The 14,348-nt window shown below is 38.2% G+C and overlaps 1 protein-coding gene and 1 non-coding gene across 14 annotated transcripts in view; one reads left to right on the top strand and one right to left on the bottom strand.

The window, feature by feature from the left end:
• Positions 1-14,348, bottom strand: part of CNTN4 (contactin 4) — a 971,999-nt gene that overhangs the window by 269,105 nt on the left and 688,546 nt on the right. The gene's annotated exons all lie outside the window — the stretch shown is intronic.
• Positions 516-622, top strand: LOC139031345 (U6 spliceosomal RNA). The gene has a single exon (XR_011483819.1). It is a non-coding gene; the product is annotated as a U6 spliceosomal RNA (small nuclear RNA).

Genomic DNA, 14,348 nt, shown 5'->3' on the forward strand with positions numbered 1-14,348 from the left:
ATTAAATGAGCATTAATCATATTTGAAAAGCACAAAGCCTTTCATGCTCCAAGTCTGGGGCTTACTATTTATTTGTTCTGTCCACTTCAGAATATTGTAATCCAGTGTCAAATCATACCTCGATTATTCCATTAAGAAAGGGTTTTGGAACAATCCTGGTAGACCAGTGGTTAAGAATCTGCCTGCCAATGTAGGGGACATGGGTTTGATTCTTGGTCCAGGAAGATTCCACATGCCACGGAGCAACAAAACCTAAACACCACAACTACTGAGCCTGTGCTCCAGAGTCCATACTCCACAACAAGAAGCCACTGCAATGAGAAGCTGATGAAACACAAGCCCCTGCTCACCGCAACTGGAGAAAGCTAGGGCACAGCAATGAAGACCCAGCACAGCAAAAAGTAAATACTTAATTTTCTAAAACAGGGTTTTGAATAACAAATGCACTCCAGTGAGAGTTGAAGAGGCTACTCAGAGTCCACCATATTTATGCACATGTTTAAGAAAATGCTGCCGTGCTCGCTTCGGCAGCACATATACTAAAATTGGAAAGATACAGAGAAGATTAGCATGGCCCCTGCGCATGGATGACACGCAAATTCGTGAAGCGTTCCATATTTAAAAAAAAAAAAAGAAAATGCTGCCTGTTCATTATTGCTCTGTTCAGTTATAACTATCCATTTAGATCCTAATTGCTAGCAGCATGACAATTTTCCAAATTAAAGAACTGTGTCTGTGAATATGCAGTTTTTTGAAACTTGGACATGGCCAGGCCTTTCCCAGAAATATTTCCATGTATTTTATCTGAGCGTCATTTTATCTACAAATACTTGGTACTAGATAATGATCAGAGCAACAAGCATTCCAGGTTAGTTAGAATACATTATAATGTTCTATCACCATGACTGCAGCACTAATAGCAACGATTGCATCTCCTTGCAAAAATGAGGTCATAACATGTGCTAAGAACTTTTCACACAGATATCATTTAATTCCATTATAGATTTAATTCCTAATTTGAAGGTGTTATAACTTTAGTTCAGAGAAGTTCAGAACCTTCTTCACACACTGAGAAAGTGGCCAGAAGAATACAAACTCATCTTCCTCTCTCCAAAGCCATTGCTACCAACTACCAGAATCAATCACTTCCAACTTCCTCTCTGACTGAGTGAAGCCAGTGAGAACGAGCATTCAAACTAGTTACCTGATATCCTAGGGACAAAAAAAAGTTCAATGGAATGAATGAATTTTTGCTCCTCAGGGAGTATGTACAAAAATCCACATTTCAATGCACAACGCAATGAGTTGGTACGTTTGATTTCCAATTTCTATTCCTTTGCTTTGCTTGTGGATGAGCACTTGATGAGGGGATTTTAAACATCAGGTGTAAAGGATGAAGTGGAACAGGAGAAAACAATCAGAAACCACTGCATTAAAAAGTAGGATTGCTACATGGTAAAGGAGGTAGCTGAACCATGACACTTGGGTAATAGACCTTTTAGCTCTGCGCCACTAGTTACTAAAGATACGGTTGAATAAATGATGTATACATATGACAAAGAATTAATATCCATGTACCATGGTTTCTGAAAATAAGAATTTTTTCCAGCTGTGAATATGGTTCTTTGACAAGTGACTTATAGACCTTTAAAAAAAATGAAGTGGCCATACATTTAGATATTGATTTCATTCATCACCATTTTATATAAATTTTTTCCCAGAAATCACAGGCTAAAAAACACATAATTTCATGGCATCTGTGTTTTCCTATCATATTTTTTTTTCTGTGAAAACAACTGTCTTTTATTCTCCTGTAGAATATAATATTAGCACTTTATTTTTACATGAGGCTTTAAAAAATATGCTATTATAGTTCTTGAAATGTGTAGCTCATTGATAGCATAGAGGAAGTGCTTTAACAGCTAAATTCCTTGAGGAGTAAACATGTACAAAGGTCTCGTAGCTGCAACGTGAGATAAATAATAAAAGCCGTAATATTTGAAAACATTTAGAATTCAGGCTGCAAAGTAAATCAGAGAGTGAGGGGGCAATATCTCCAGATACTTACTGTCTGGAAAGTTATTAAACGTTTAGAGCAGCAGATGAAGTAGTATGTATAAAACAAAAAACACTGGACAGGTCTAAAGAAAACAAAATCAAGGATCCAAGATATTTTTTGAGAAAGAGTAACAATAAATAAGGAAGAGTAACTTTTTAAAGACATCATTAAGGACTGCCTATCATGCACATGAACAGAAAGACTTAAAGCCATCCACAGGGTAGGACCACCCACAGAAGAGCGTAAGTTTAGTTTTAAAATGACCAGGAAAGGTTAATCAGATAGTAACATACAACATGGTTTGTCAAGAATCCACAGAGGAGCAGAAGAAAAGTAAAGTGGAAAAATGGTACAGTGAACCATGTAAGTAATGTACATACTTTTAATGCCTATATCATTTACAAGCTAAAAAAAAAAACACACCAGTTCACTTTTTTTCCTGATTTGGGTAGACCTGCATTCTATTAAATCTTACAAAGTGGCCTCAGAACAAGAAATTGTCAGTACCAGTTGTTTTTGTACTATTATTATTAATAATAATTATATTATTATTATAATTATTGCTTCCCCCAATTTTGAAAGAAGCAATCAATAAAAAGAATCAATGTCAACTTGGGAAAATGGTCAAGGGATACATTTGTTATGAATATAATTTCCATAATGATGATTGTGCCTTTTAAAATGAAATATTTTGGGGGTATAACTTTAAAAACTAGTTGTCATGTAGCAAGCATATTGGAAATTGTGTCTTGACTCTGTCATTTGCTCCTTGAGTGTTTTACATCTGTGGATACACATCTGCATGGCTTCCTGGATTATTGGGACTAAGACTGATAATAAGTCAAACTTTACAGAAACCTTATGAATTGCAAAGTCCCATTTTTGACATTCTTTCCACACAAAAAGAAGGAAGAAACCATTAGTGAGACTGGCATGGTTGGCCTGGTTTACCTGTGAGAGTGTATTTAGCAAGAGGAAGAATTACTGAATGGTTTAACACACTGGCTCTGGAGTTAGGAGGCTCTGGAGTGTAGATTTGGCTCTCTCAACTCTTCAGCTCTATGATGCAGGTGAGTTAACTTAATCTCCTTGAACTTCAGTTTCTTCATTTTGAATATCAGGACAATAATTCCTATCTCATAGGACTCTTTAGAGACTAAGATTATGAATGTAAAGCACTTAACACAATAATTGGCCCACAGTCAGTGGTCTACAGATGTTAGCACTAGCACTCTCATTTCTCAGAATCACAGGAAAGTCTACAGAACGGAACACACAGATAACTGAGCGATTCAACCATTCACCAGATAAAGTAACAGTAGAGTAGGTAGGTCAATCACACTGTGCAAAATAAGCTAAGACTTAAAATACCTCTTCTTTGGCTGGTCTGTTTTCAACTCTAGACTGGTGCTGAAGTGAGCCAGACACCTTATCTTTTCAAGTACATGGATTATATTCTTCATGTGACTTACAATGAAGATATACTCACATACACTGAATTCAGATAATTTTCCTTAAAGAACTTCCTGTGATGATACGTTCTGAGACAGCTAGTGTTATCTTTTCATGTTAAGTTTGGAAATATCATTTTCATAAAACACTAAAAACTAATGTCTGTGTACCTTTTTAAAGGGTACAAAATATTGTTATTTTAAAACAGAAATAAAAGATGACACATTATGCTATTTTCTGGCCATATAAATTTACTCATTGAGCTTAAAATTTTAGGAGTTTACAGTGCACACCAGTTGAAAATAGGATGGATGAAAATGGAACTTGAATATAGATCAATAGATAGGCAGACAGATAGATATGCTTGTCAGTATCTTGTTTCTCCTGATGTCATTGATTTTTTTATTTGTTCAGCCAACCTTCAGCAAATATTTTTTGAGTTCCTCTTTTGCTCCGAGTATTGGTGTCAGCTTTTTATCTCTCCAACAACCAAGTAAAACAGTCAAAAATATGTATAATATATACTGAAGATTTGATATTAAATAAGCTAATTTGTTGGCAGCTTAAAGTAAGGGACCAAAATCTGATTCTGGGCAGTGGTTTGACATTGAGAAGAAAAGCAAATCTCTTTCCGAGAGACCTTTGTATAGATAACAAAGAACCTTATTAATATTCCTAAGTTAATGTATACTCATTTTACAAATGACTCAGCCATAGAAATTGCTCATGATGGTTCTTTCATAGCCCAAGGCTACTGCTATGGACATCACTATGAAAATCCTTAGAGTACTTGTTTCAAAGTTAAAAATGACAACTAGAGGGTGCTCTCTCAGGGGATGATTCCAACCCTCACATTGTTCTCCCTCCAAATGTCTCAATTTTATTCTCACTCTCATTAGCCATATCAGATGAAAGTCTATAATTTAGGGATTACTTTGGGATTATAGAAATGCCATTTTAGAACCAGAAATGACTGCAAATGTATTACCTTGCTACTAGTCACTTACAGTGAAGAATGAATTAATTCATCAAGATTGCTTCCTCTTAAATAAATAAGAGCAGTATGGATTCTTTGAATATGAGTTTTGATTGACCATAAAAGAAACAAAGAAAATGTAATCTAAGAAATATTGGGGAAGGCAAAGTAGGGCTGAGAAACTTCAAGGAAGGATTAAAAACTTAAAAATACTCTTAAATTTGATTTTCTTCATAGGTGCTTTTTACTGAAAGAAATAGTTACATATCAACACAATTGTCTATAAGCAATACTAGTTTGTCACTCAATATTATCTATTTTATTTTTTGTAGAAGAGCTGAAAAGGAAAATGGGGACAGATACAGGATGGGAAAGATGTGTGCAGTTTGGCAAAGACAAATTTGCCTGGGATCAGCAATTCTGCATTTAGCAGGAGGTTACTCTCCTCTTTCTCTTCTTGCAACACATCACTGCAGCACTTTTTCCTTCCAGTAACTAAACCTAGGCAAGACCTTAAAATAGCATAATCAATGTTATGTGTTAAGGAGGCTTCTGTGGGGGCTAATCTGGAAATTGATACAACTTGTAAATATTAACTCTTTAGGAAGAAATGTAAGTCTAGTTTCAACTAGCTTATGTAAAGAGCACAATTTCTCATTTGCCGTTTATTCATTCAGTAAAACCTGACAACATCTCTATGAGGGAAATATTATTACTAATCCACTTTATATGAATAAATAAAATCTACATGCAAGATTACAGTTCTAGTATAAGAAAGAGTATGGATTAGAACCCAGGTTTTCTTTGACCCACAAGTTCTCTATTCCATATTGAATTAAATACCAGGAATGAAGCCAACCCTTGCTGACAGTCCAACTGACTATTTGAGACTTTTAACTTTTTCACCCCTCTGCTTTTATTTTCTTGACTTTACAAGAAAATAAAGGTTGTTTTGCTGCCCCCTTTTCTGTAAGTGTGTGACTATCCTGATAGCTATTTTTATTTCTTACTTTGGAGTTTTTCTTTCCTCATTTCTTTGACACGGTCTCTTTTATCTAGATTTCCATGCTAGTTAAGAAGGCTAAGAACAACCCAATTTAAGCTATTTGAGTTTCCCTGCGTGTTCCATACAATATGCACCTACCTACCTCATGAGGTTGCTGTGATGAGTACAATCTGGCATCGTAAGTACTGTTGTCTCCTTCAGAGACAGGTGCCTAAAACACAAGCTATTATTATCAGCATTTTTCTCTACAGGAGCTCATCTCTTTTTCACGTATCAGCCTGACTCAGGAGTGTTAATGGTTAGGCAGCTGCATTCTCTATCTTTGGTTTCATACTTACACAACACAAAGAGAAACAAAAATTTCCAGAACAGCATCTGGCCTAGTAAATTTCAGAACAAAATACAGACTCTTTACTGAGCTCTATAATGACCTTTAGGGATCTGGTCCCTATCCGGTCCCCCAGTTTCAGCCTCTGCTATGTTCCCCCTTATTTATACGGTAACAACCACGTTTGCTTTCTGTTCTTCAAACACCTTAAGGCTAATCCTGTTTCAGGACCTTTGAACTTGCTGCTATAGTCTTGGATGCTCTCTACCCATCTTTTGGCTTATCATGCTCATTCTCCAGGACTCAACTCAAATGTCACCTCCTCAGAGGAGCCTTCCCTGACTGTTTTATGTGACACAGACCTCCAACCCTGTCCCACTCTCCGTCACATCACTTCTTTATCTGTCTTTCATAGTACTCATCACCAACATCTGCAATTACTTTGTTCACTAATATACTGTTGAGTTTATAGTCCCGCCTACCCCCTCTCCCCCGCCCCATACACACAAAAATAAGGCTCAATAGTGGCAGGGATCTTTACAGTCTTTGTCAGGCTACGTGCTATATGCACAGTGCCTAAAGCATGTCTGACTCGTATGGGGTACTTAGTATCTGTCGAGCACCATTCTCTGTCATGTTTCACACACTGAGGTGGCATGCAGGAGATGTGCTGGAGCAGGGTGAATCTTCCTGTATTTGTCCACATGCACACTGTCTTTCAGCATCCTAGCTTCTGTGCTTAATGACCAGGGATGTTCTAAAGATAACTTTGAGAAAAGGTCTTTAATCGATGGCACCAAGCTACCTACGCTGCCCTAAAATGAAAGCCTAGGGAGACCCTAAGATAGGAATACAATCAGCATATGAAACAAATGCACTGCTTGATCTAAAAAAAAAAAAAACACCCTCTCACCCACTGACACCTGCCCTAGGGAATACTTGAGATGAGGAAAACATGAAAGGACATTATACAAATCGCACAGGCCTGTTGCTCTTTGTAATCAGGACTGTTATTAGCTAGTTGGGGATATATCCTACAATTATCTGTTCATCTAGTGTGACAGTGCTTTCACTTGACAGACTTATCATCATTACCATTTCTTTTTTTTTCATCATTATAGTTTTGGCATAAAGAAATATGAATCTCCATTTTGAACTTCTACTTTATGGGCTTTTATTCTCCCCTGTGAAAATTAAAATTAGCAAGTTGTAATTCACTGTCCCAGTCTTCCTAATAAACGAGCAACCCCAGAGGGCAAGTCAGATATGCCCAAGTAACAGAATAAATATTCTCAGAAGAAATGCTGAAAAGGCACTGTATCAAGAGGCCATCATAAAGTCACTAATCTACAGGAAAAACCTTGGGGGTGAACTAGATGAAGATATACAGGCCACTGGTCATGATAAAAATCCAGAGACCACAATTCTACCAGCCACACTATTGATCATGAAGAACCTCACTTTAAAGTAAAGAGAAATGGCTTCATCTCTGACTTCTTCATTCCGTTTATTTTCTTTTATTAAGTTTTCAGAGGTACAAGCCTGATCAATGAGATGGCTACTGAATTTGCCTAACACTTTATGGCAGTGGATAACAATCTCTGAAGGAAGAGAGGCAATGTCTCACTGTTTGATCATAAATAAAACTAGGGAGATGCTCATTCAGTTAAACTGTCTCCTGCCTGCATGCTCACTTGCTCAGTCGTGTCCGACTCTTGCTGACCCCATGGACTTAGCCTGGCAGGCTCCTCTGTCCATGGGATTGCTAGGCAAGAATATTGGAATGGGTTGCCATCTCCTTTTTCAGCGGATCTTCCCGATCCAGGGATTGAACCTGCATCTCCGGTGTCCCCCTGCATTAGCAGGCGGATTCTTTATCACTGAGCCATCTGGAAAGTCCAAATTGTATCTTAATTCTATCCAAAAAATAGATATTTTCCCCAAGCAGCCTGGGAGGAACCTACTCTATTAAAAAAAAAAGGAGAGGTAAACTTTATCAGTACTTCCTGACACCTGTGCTCTGCAGAAAGTTTTGCTTTCAAAACAAATAGAAGACTCCTCACTATACACTCAGTTTTGGACTTCTGAACTAATTAAATAGGGATTGGTGACTCATAACGAAAATGCCAGTCATGCTTAAATTCACTGCTCCTAAGAAATTGGACATGCTTTGATATACAACTATTTGGGGAAAAAATCAAAGTTTTTGTAAGTAACAGCTTTGTTTAGTCATTGGTTCTTACAGGGCAATTTCTTTTCTATTTTCCTTCCCCTTCTCTCAGTATAAAACATTCCTTGGGATACTGGATGCTGAATTAGTTGTATACTGCTTAAAAATGTTTAAGGGCATAAAAAATGCTGTATATAGATGAAATTCCCAGATGAAGAACAGCTGTTATTTATGTTGAATTTAAGTTGCTTCGGCAACTCCAACCATATATTTTTATCTCATTTAATTACAGTTTTGAAAATAAAGCCATCATCAAATACACATGCAAGCCATGTGTTTATTCATCATCTATTTAGACTATGCTATGGGGCTGTTTCACCATTCTCTTCACAGAGAGTAACTGGAGATAAAGCTTCACTGTGATAAACCTGCCAGTTTTTGGAAATGTCATCACTTAAGCCCCTTGCTTTTAAATACACCCTGGGAACTGATAACAGATTCATTCAACATCTACACTAGGCCTCTGATGAGTGTCTATTACATGCCAGCCATGGTTTTGGGCACTGGGGTTACATCATTGAAAAACAACACAAATCTGTCTCCTCAAAGAAGGTAAAGTGTGGGACTTTCCTGGTGGTCCAGTGGTTAAGTATGTGCCTTGCAATGCTGGAGACATGGGTTCAATCCCTGGTTGGGGAGCTAAGACCCTACACTCTGCAGGCCAACTAAGCCTGAACACCATAATGGAAAGATCATGCGTGCCACAACTAGAAATCAACACAGCCAAATAATAAATGGTTTTTTTTTTTTCTTTTCTTAAAGAGGATAAAGTAGGTGAAAGGACCATAAACAAAATAAGAATAAATCATGCATAGCATCCTTGAAGGTGATATGTGCTGTAAAAATAAGTTAGGGAAACAGGATCAGGAAGTGGCAATGAAAACTATAAAAGAGAAAGATAACAGAAAAGTAGGATCTTGTTACTTCCCATCCTGCTTCTAAATGCGGAGAAATAAATCACTGCCCCTCTGCCGACCCAGCTTTTGCCCCCACTGAGGCCGCAGAGAACAACTCAGAGAAGTGCCAACCTGTCCTGATTTAGTTTTGTACTTTCTTGTTTCTAACTGAAGCTGAAGTTGCCCTAGTTCAGGTAACACCTGAGGAAACTAGTAAACAAGTATTTTCATCTTCCACCTAAAAGTTTCAAAGAGTGCTTGGCAAAAACAAAAACAAACTTCTAGATAACTGAAGAAGTGGGAGAAACACCTGAGCAGGCACACTAAATATACACTGATTTCCTAAGGGAAGACAATTATCCAACGGGTATTGTGATAATTTATGCTCTGCTTTAGATGTAGTTACTCTTTTCTGCCTCAGAAATCCTACAAAGTCAGAGAATTTCAGAGGTGGGAAGATCTTCATGTTTGTCTTAGTCTGTTTGAGCTGCTATAACAAGTATGCCACAGATGAGGCGCCTTAAACAACAGACAGTTATTTCTCACAGTTCTTAAGACTGAGACGTGTAGGCAGATCTGGGGTCTAGTGAGAAACCGCTTCCAGGCTTGCAGATGCCCACCCACTCACTGCGTCTTCACGTGGTAGAAGGCAGAGAGAGAGAGAGAAAGCTCCACGTCTCTTCTTATAAGGGCACGGATCCACTTATGAGAACACCACCCTCATGACCTAATTACCTCCCAAAGGCTTCACCTCCTTATAATATCACTTGGTGGGTTAAAATGTCAACATATGGATTTGGGGAGGGGACACAAACATTCCTTTCTTCAATCTGAACTCCCTCCTTGCCCTCCTTTCTTTTCTTCTCCTCGTCTTGTCTGGTGGGTGTTGTGGAGAATACTATGGTGGATCAAAGTGTCCTGACGTCAAGAAGTCTACGATTTAGAGCATATAGGAATATAAAGAACACTATTACAGGTACAAAGGGGAAAGTCAGTGAATGTAGAGTGACAGAAACAAAGCATTATGGGAGTTGGTAAGAAGTACTTTACTGGGGTGATCCATCCAGTCACCACTGCATTTGTGAGGGTGATGGACCCAGGTGCATGGATCTTGGATCTGGGTTTTAATTTAGGTCAGTACCCATGACGTGCTTCCTTTCCATCTCTATCTCAGCCCTATTTCCTCTCTACAGGTCAAAGCTCACAGACAGCACCCAGCATTGCCTCATTCTACTGCAGCGTGTGACTGGATTCTTCTAAGAACTGTAATATTAAGTGTGTTCAGGCTGTTACTCAAACCCGTCAGACCTAGACTCTGTCAACCCCTGAAACTACTAGTGCCCTGGTTTTCACAGGAGACAAGCTCAGTATGCAGCTCGAGCCTTATCTTCAGACTCATAATCTGCCATCTTCCCATGTTAACAATGTCACTCCTGAGGTCATTTTCTAGTTGAATGTCTCTGGGTGTGTCTCTGCCTCACAACTTTAAGACATGAGTTTTCAGAAGATTTCAGCATCATTTCCATTGTCATTTGCAGGAAATCCTACAGCTTCAGTCTCATGTGGCACTTGGATTTCCACAGACGTCTTTAAAGACTGTAGATGAAGCTGTAGTTATAAGGACGCTGCTCAGCGTTCAGTTCTGTTCAGTTCAGCCCCTCAGAGATGTCCAACTCTGCAACCCCATGGACCGCAGCATGCCAAGCTTCCCTGTCCATCACCAACTCCTGAGCTTCCTCAAATTCATGTTCATTGAGCTGGTGATGCCATCAAATGCTGCACAACATAACAAGTGATAAACCCATTTTTAAATGTCCCAGAAGCGTGTGTGCGTGTGTGTAGCTGAGTGAGTTGGTGAGGGCATTACAGATTGCTGCTGGGGCAACCTGGGACTTCAGTCATGATGCAGTGCTCACATCCTTCTTGCTCAGTTGGAAGTGTGGTACTAGTTCAGAGATGTCTCTGGATTGCTATAATAATCACCGTAGTGACAGCTAAGGTTTACTGAGCCCTAACTATATACCAGGCACTATTTTAAGTACTTTTCAGGTATGAACTCATATAACCCTTTCAACAATACCCATGAAAAAGGTACTATTGTAGTCCTTTATATTTGTGAGGAAACTGAGGCACAGAAAGTGAAATCATTCGTTCAGGTTCACACTGGTAGTAAATAATAAGGCGAGAATTCTAACCTAGGCTTGCCTGGTTCCAGATAACCTGATCTTTTTTTTTTTATTTAGATTTTCTTTTTGCATGATATGTAAAGCTCATAAAAGTCCATGTACAGTGAATTATGCAGAGCTTAAAGAATAATAAACTAAACACCTGTGAACCTAACACCAAGATTTACAGATGGAACACTGCCAGGAACTTTGAAATCCCCTGTGTATTCCTCTGTGATTGTTCCCCCAATACTGATTTAATCATTCTGCCATTTTCTTATGGTTTTATCATATATATATTATGTGTATATATATATACATATATATATACACATATACATATTCCTAAACAATCTATTGTTTAGCCTTGAATAAAACATACATTTTATTAAAAAAATGGAATTGTACTAATACTAGGTATTCCTCTGAGACTTAGTATTTTCGATTAACATTATTCCTCTGAGAGTCAATCTCAATGATGTAGCTACAATTCCTTCATTGCATTTAATACTTCTTGTATGAATTTACCACAGTATATATATCCTTTCCACTGTCTACAGATACTTCTTTTTTCTACTAATTTACTATTATAAACGAAATTACTATGAACACATGTTTCCTGGGAATATTTTCAAGAGCTTCTCTGATCTAGACAAAATATATCCAGGAGTATAGTAAAAAAAAATTAGATTTACTAGTTCATAAGAGGTTTATATAATCTGTTTTCTAAAGTGGTTGGGGCAAGTTTTAATATCTTGTCAGCCTGAATGAGACTCCCTGCTGTTTCTCACTAACACCTACTATTTTAATATTTGTCAATCTATACCTAAATGACAATTCATTATTTCTAATTTGCACTTTCTTCAGTTACTAATAAAGCTGTTTTTCATGTTTACACGCCACCCACATTTCATCAATCTTAAAAATGCCAATTACTGTCTTCTACTTAGTCATCTAGTGGATTTGTATCTTATTCTGACCGATTCATTGCAGTTCTTTACATAATGGGAACCTTGTGTTTGTCAGTTATATTTTTACAATTTCTGCTCTATGACTTCCTTCCTTGACTCTCTTTCTAGTGCTTTTTGATGAATGGAAGTCTTCTGAAAGTATCACTCTTTTCTTTATGGTGAACATTCTTAGTTTCTTACTGAAGAAACTGGTGTTGTTCAGTTGCTAAGTCATGTCCAAATCTATGAGACCCCATGAGCTGCAGCATACCAGTCTTCCCTCTCCTTCACTATCTTCCTGAGTTTGCTCAAATTCATGTACATTGACTCAGAGATGCCATCTAACCATCTCATCCTCTGTCGCCCCCTTAACCTCTTGCCTTCAATCTTTCCCAGCATCAGGGTCTTTACCAATGAGTTGGCTCTTTGCATCAGGTAGCCAAATACTGAAGCTTTAGCATCAGTCCTTCCAATGAATATTTAAGGTTCATTTCCTTTAGGACTGACTGGTTTGATCTCCTTGATGTCCAAGGGACTCTCAAGAGTCTTCTCCAGAACCACAGTTGGAAAGCATCAATTCTTCGGTGCTCAGCCTTCTTTACGGTCCAACTCTCACATCCATACATGATTACTGAAAATACCACAGCTTTGACTAGATGGACCTTTGTTGGCAAAGTGATGTTTCTGCTTTTTAATACACTCGGTTTGTTATAGCTGTCCTTCCAAGGAGTACACATTTTTTAATTGCGTGACTGCAGTCACCATCCACACTGATTTTAGAGTCCAGGAAAATGAAATTTTACATTTCCCTAATTTTCCCCATCTACTTGCCATAAGAAACTGAACTTTTTCTGAAAGTCATAAAGACTATGACTTTAGTCTCTGCTGTTTTGGTTTTTAAAATGATAAAAGTTTTGTTATTTTCATTTAAGTTCTTGCACTCAATCATAGCACAACCCTATCAGGTGTAGTGCTCAGCAATATCAACAAGCAGTTCTCAGCACTGATGGAATTATGCTCTATACGACTGCTGCCAACACTGATTTAGTGAATATTGAACCATTGTTCTAAGGGGAAATACAGGGTTAGGTTTATGGGAGTCTTTGGTCTCAACAGTTTCAACAACTGTTCAATACATAACTTTATTTATGTGTGTTTATATTCAAATGCACCTTTTAAAATACAGAATGTTAATTCATTAACACCAACAGCTCTATAACTCATGCTGGAATAAAATTTACCTAAGAAAGGCAATCCCAAAGAATGCTCAAACTACTGCACAACTGCATTCATCTCACATGCTAGTAAAGTAATGCTCAAAATTCTCCAAGTCAGGTTTCAGCAATAAGTGAACTGAGAACTTCCAGATGTTCAAGCTGGTTTTAGAAAAGGCAGAGGAACCAGAGATCAAATTGCCAACATCTGCTGGATCACTGAAAAAGCAAGAGAGTTCCAGAACAACATCTATTTCTGCTTTATTGACTACGCCAAAGCCTTCAACTGTGTGGATCACAATAAATTGTGGAAAATTCTGAAGGAGATGGGAATATCAGACCACCTGACCTGCCTCTTGAGAAACCTTTTTGCAGGTCAGGAAGCAACAGTTAGAACTGGACATGGAGCAACAGACTGGTTCCAAATAGGAAAAGGAGTATGTCAAGGCTGTATATTGTCACCCTGCTTATTTAACTTATGTGCAGAGTACATCATGAGAAACGCTGGGCTGTAAGAAGCACAAGCTGGAATCAAGATTGCCGGGAGAAATATCAGTAACCTCAGATATGCAGATGACACCACCCTTATGGCTGAGAGTGAAGAGGAACTGAAAAGCCTCTTGATGAAAGTGAAAGAGGAGAGTGAAAAAGCTGGCTTAAAGCTTAACATTCAGAAAACTAAGATCATGGCATCTGGTCCCATCACCTCATGGGAAATAGATGGGGAGACAGTGGAAACAGTGTCAGACTTTATTTTTTGCTCCAAAATCACTGCAGATGGTGATTGCAGCCATGAAATTAAAAGACGCTTACTCCTTAGAAGGAAAGTTATGACCAACCTAGACAGCATATTAAAAAGTAGAGACATTACTTTGCCAACAAAGGTCCGTCTGGTCAAGGCTATGGTTTTTCCAGTGGTCATGTATGGATGTGAGAGTTGGAAGAAAGCTGTGAAGAAAGCTGAGTGCTGAAAAATTGATGCTTTTGAAGTGTGGTGTTGGAGAAGACTCTTGAGAGTCCCTTGGACTGCAAGGAGAACCAACCAGTCCATCCTGAAGGAGATAAGTCCTGG

The sequence above is a fragment of the Odocoileus virginianus genome, chromosome 26 (genome assembly GCF_023699985.2).
Source record: "Odocoileus virginianus isolate 20LAN1187 ecotype Illinois chromosome 26, Ovbor_1.2, whole genome shotgun sequence".
Classification (NCBI taxonomy): Eukaryota; Metazoa; Chordata; class Mammalia; order Artiodactyla; family Cervidae; genus Odocoileus; species Odocoileus virginianus.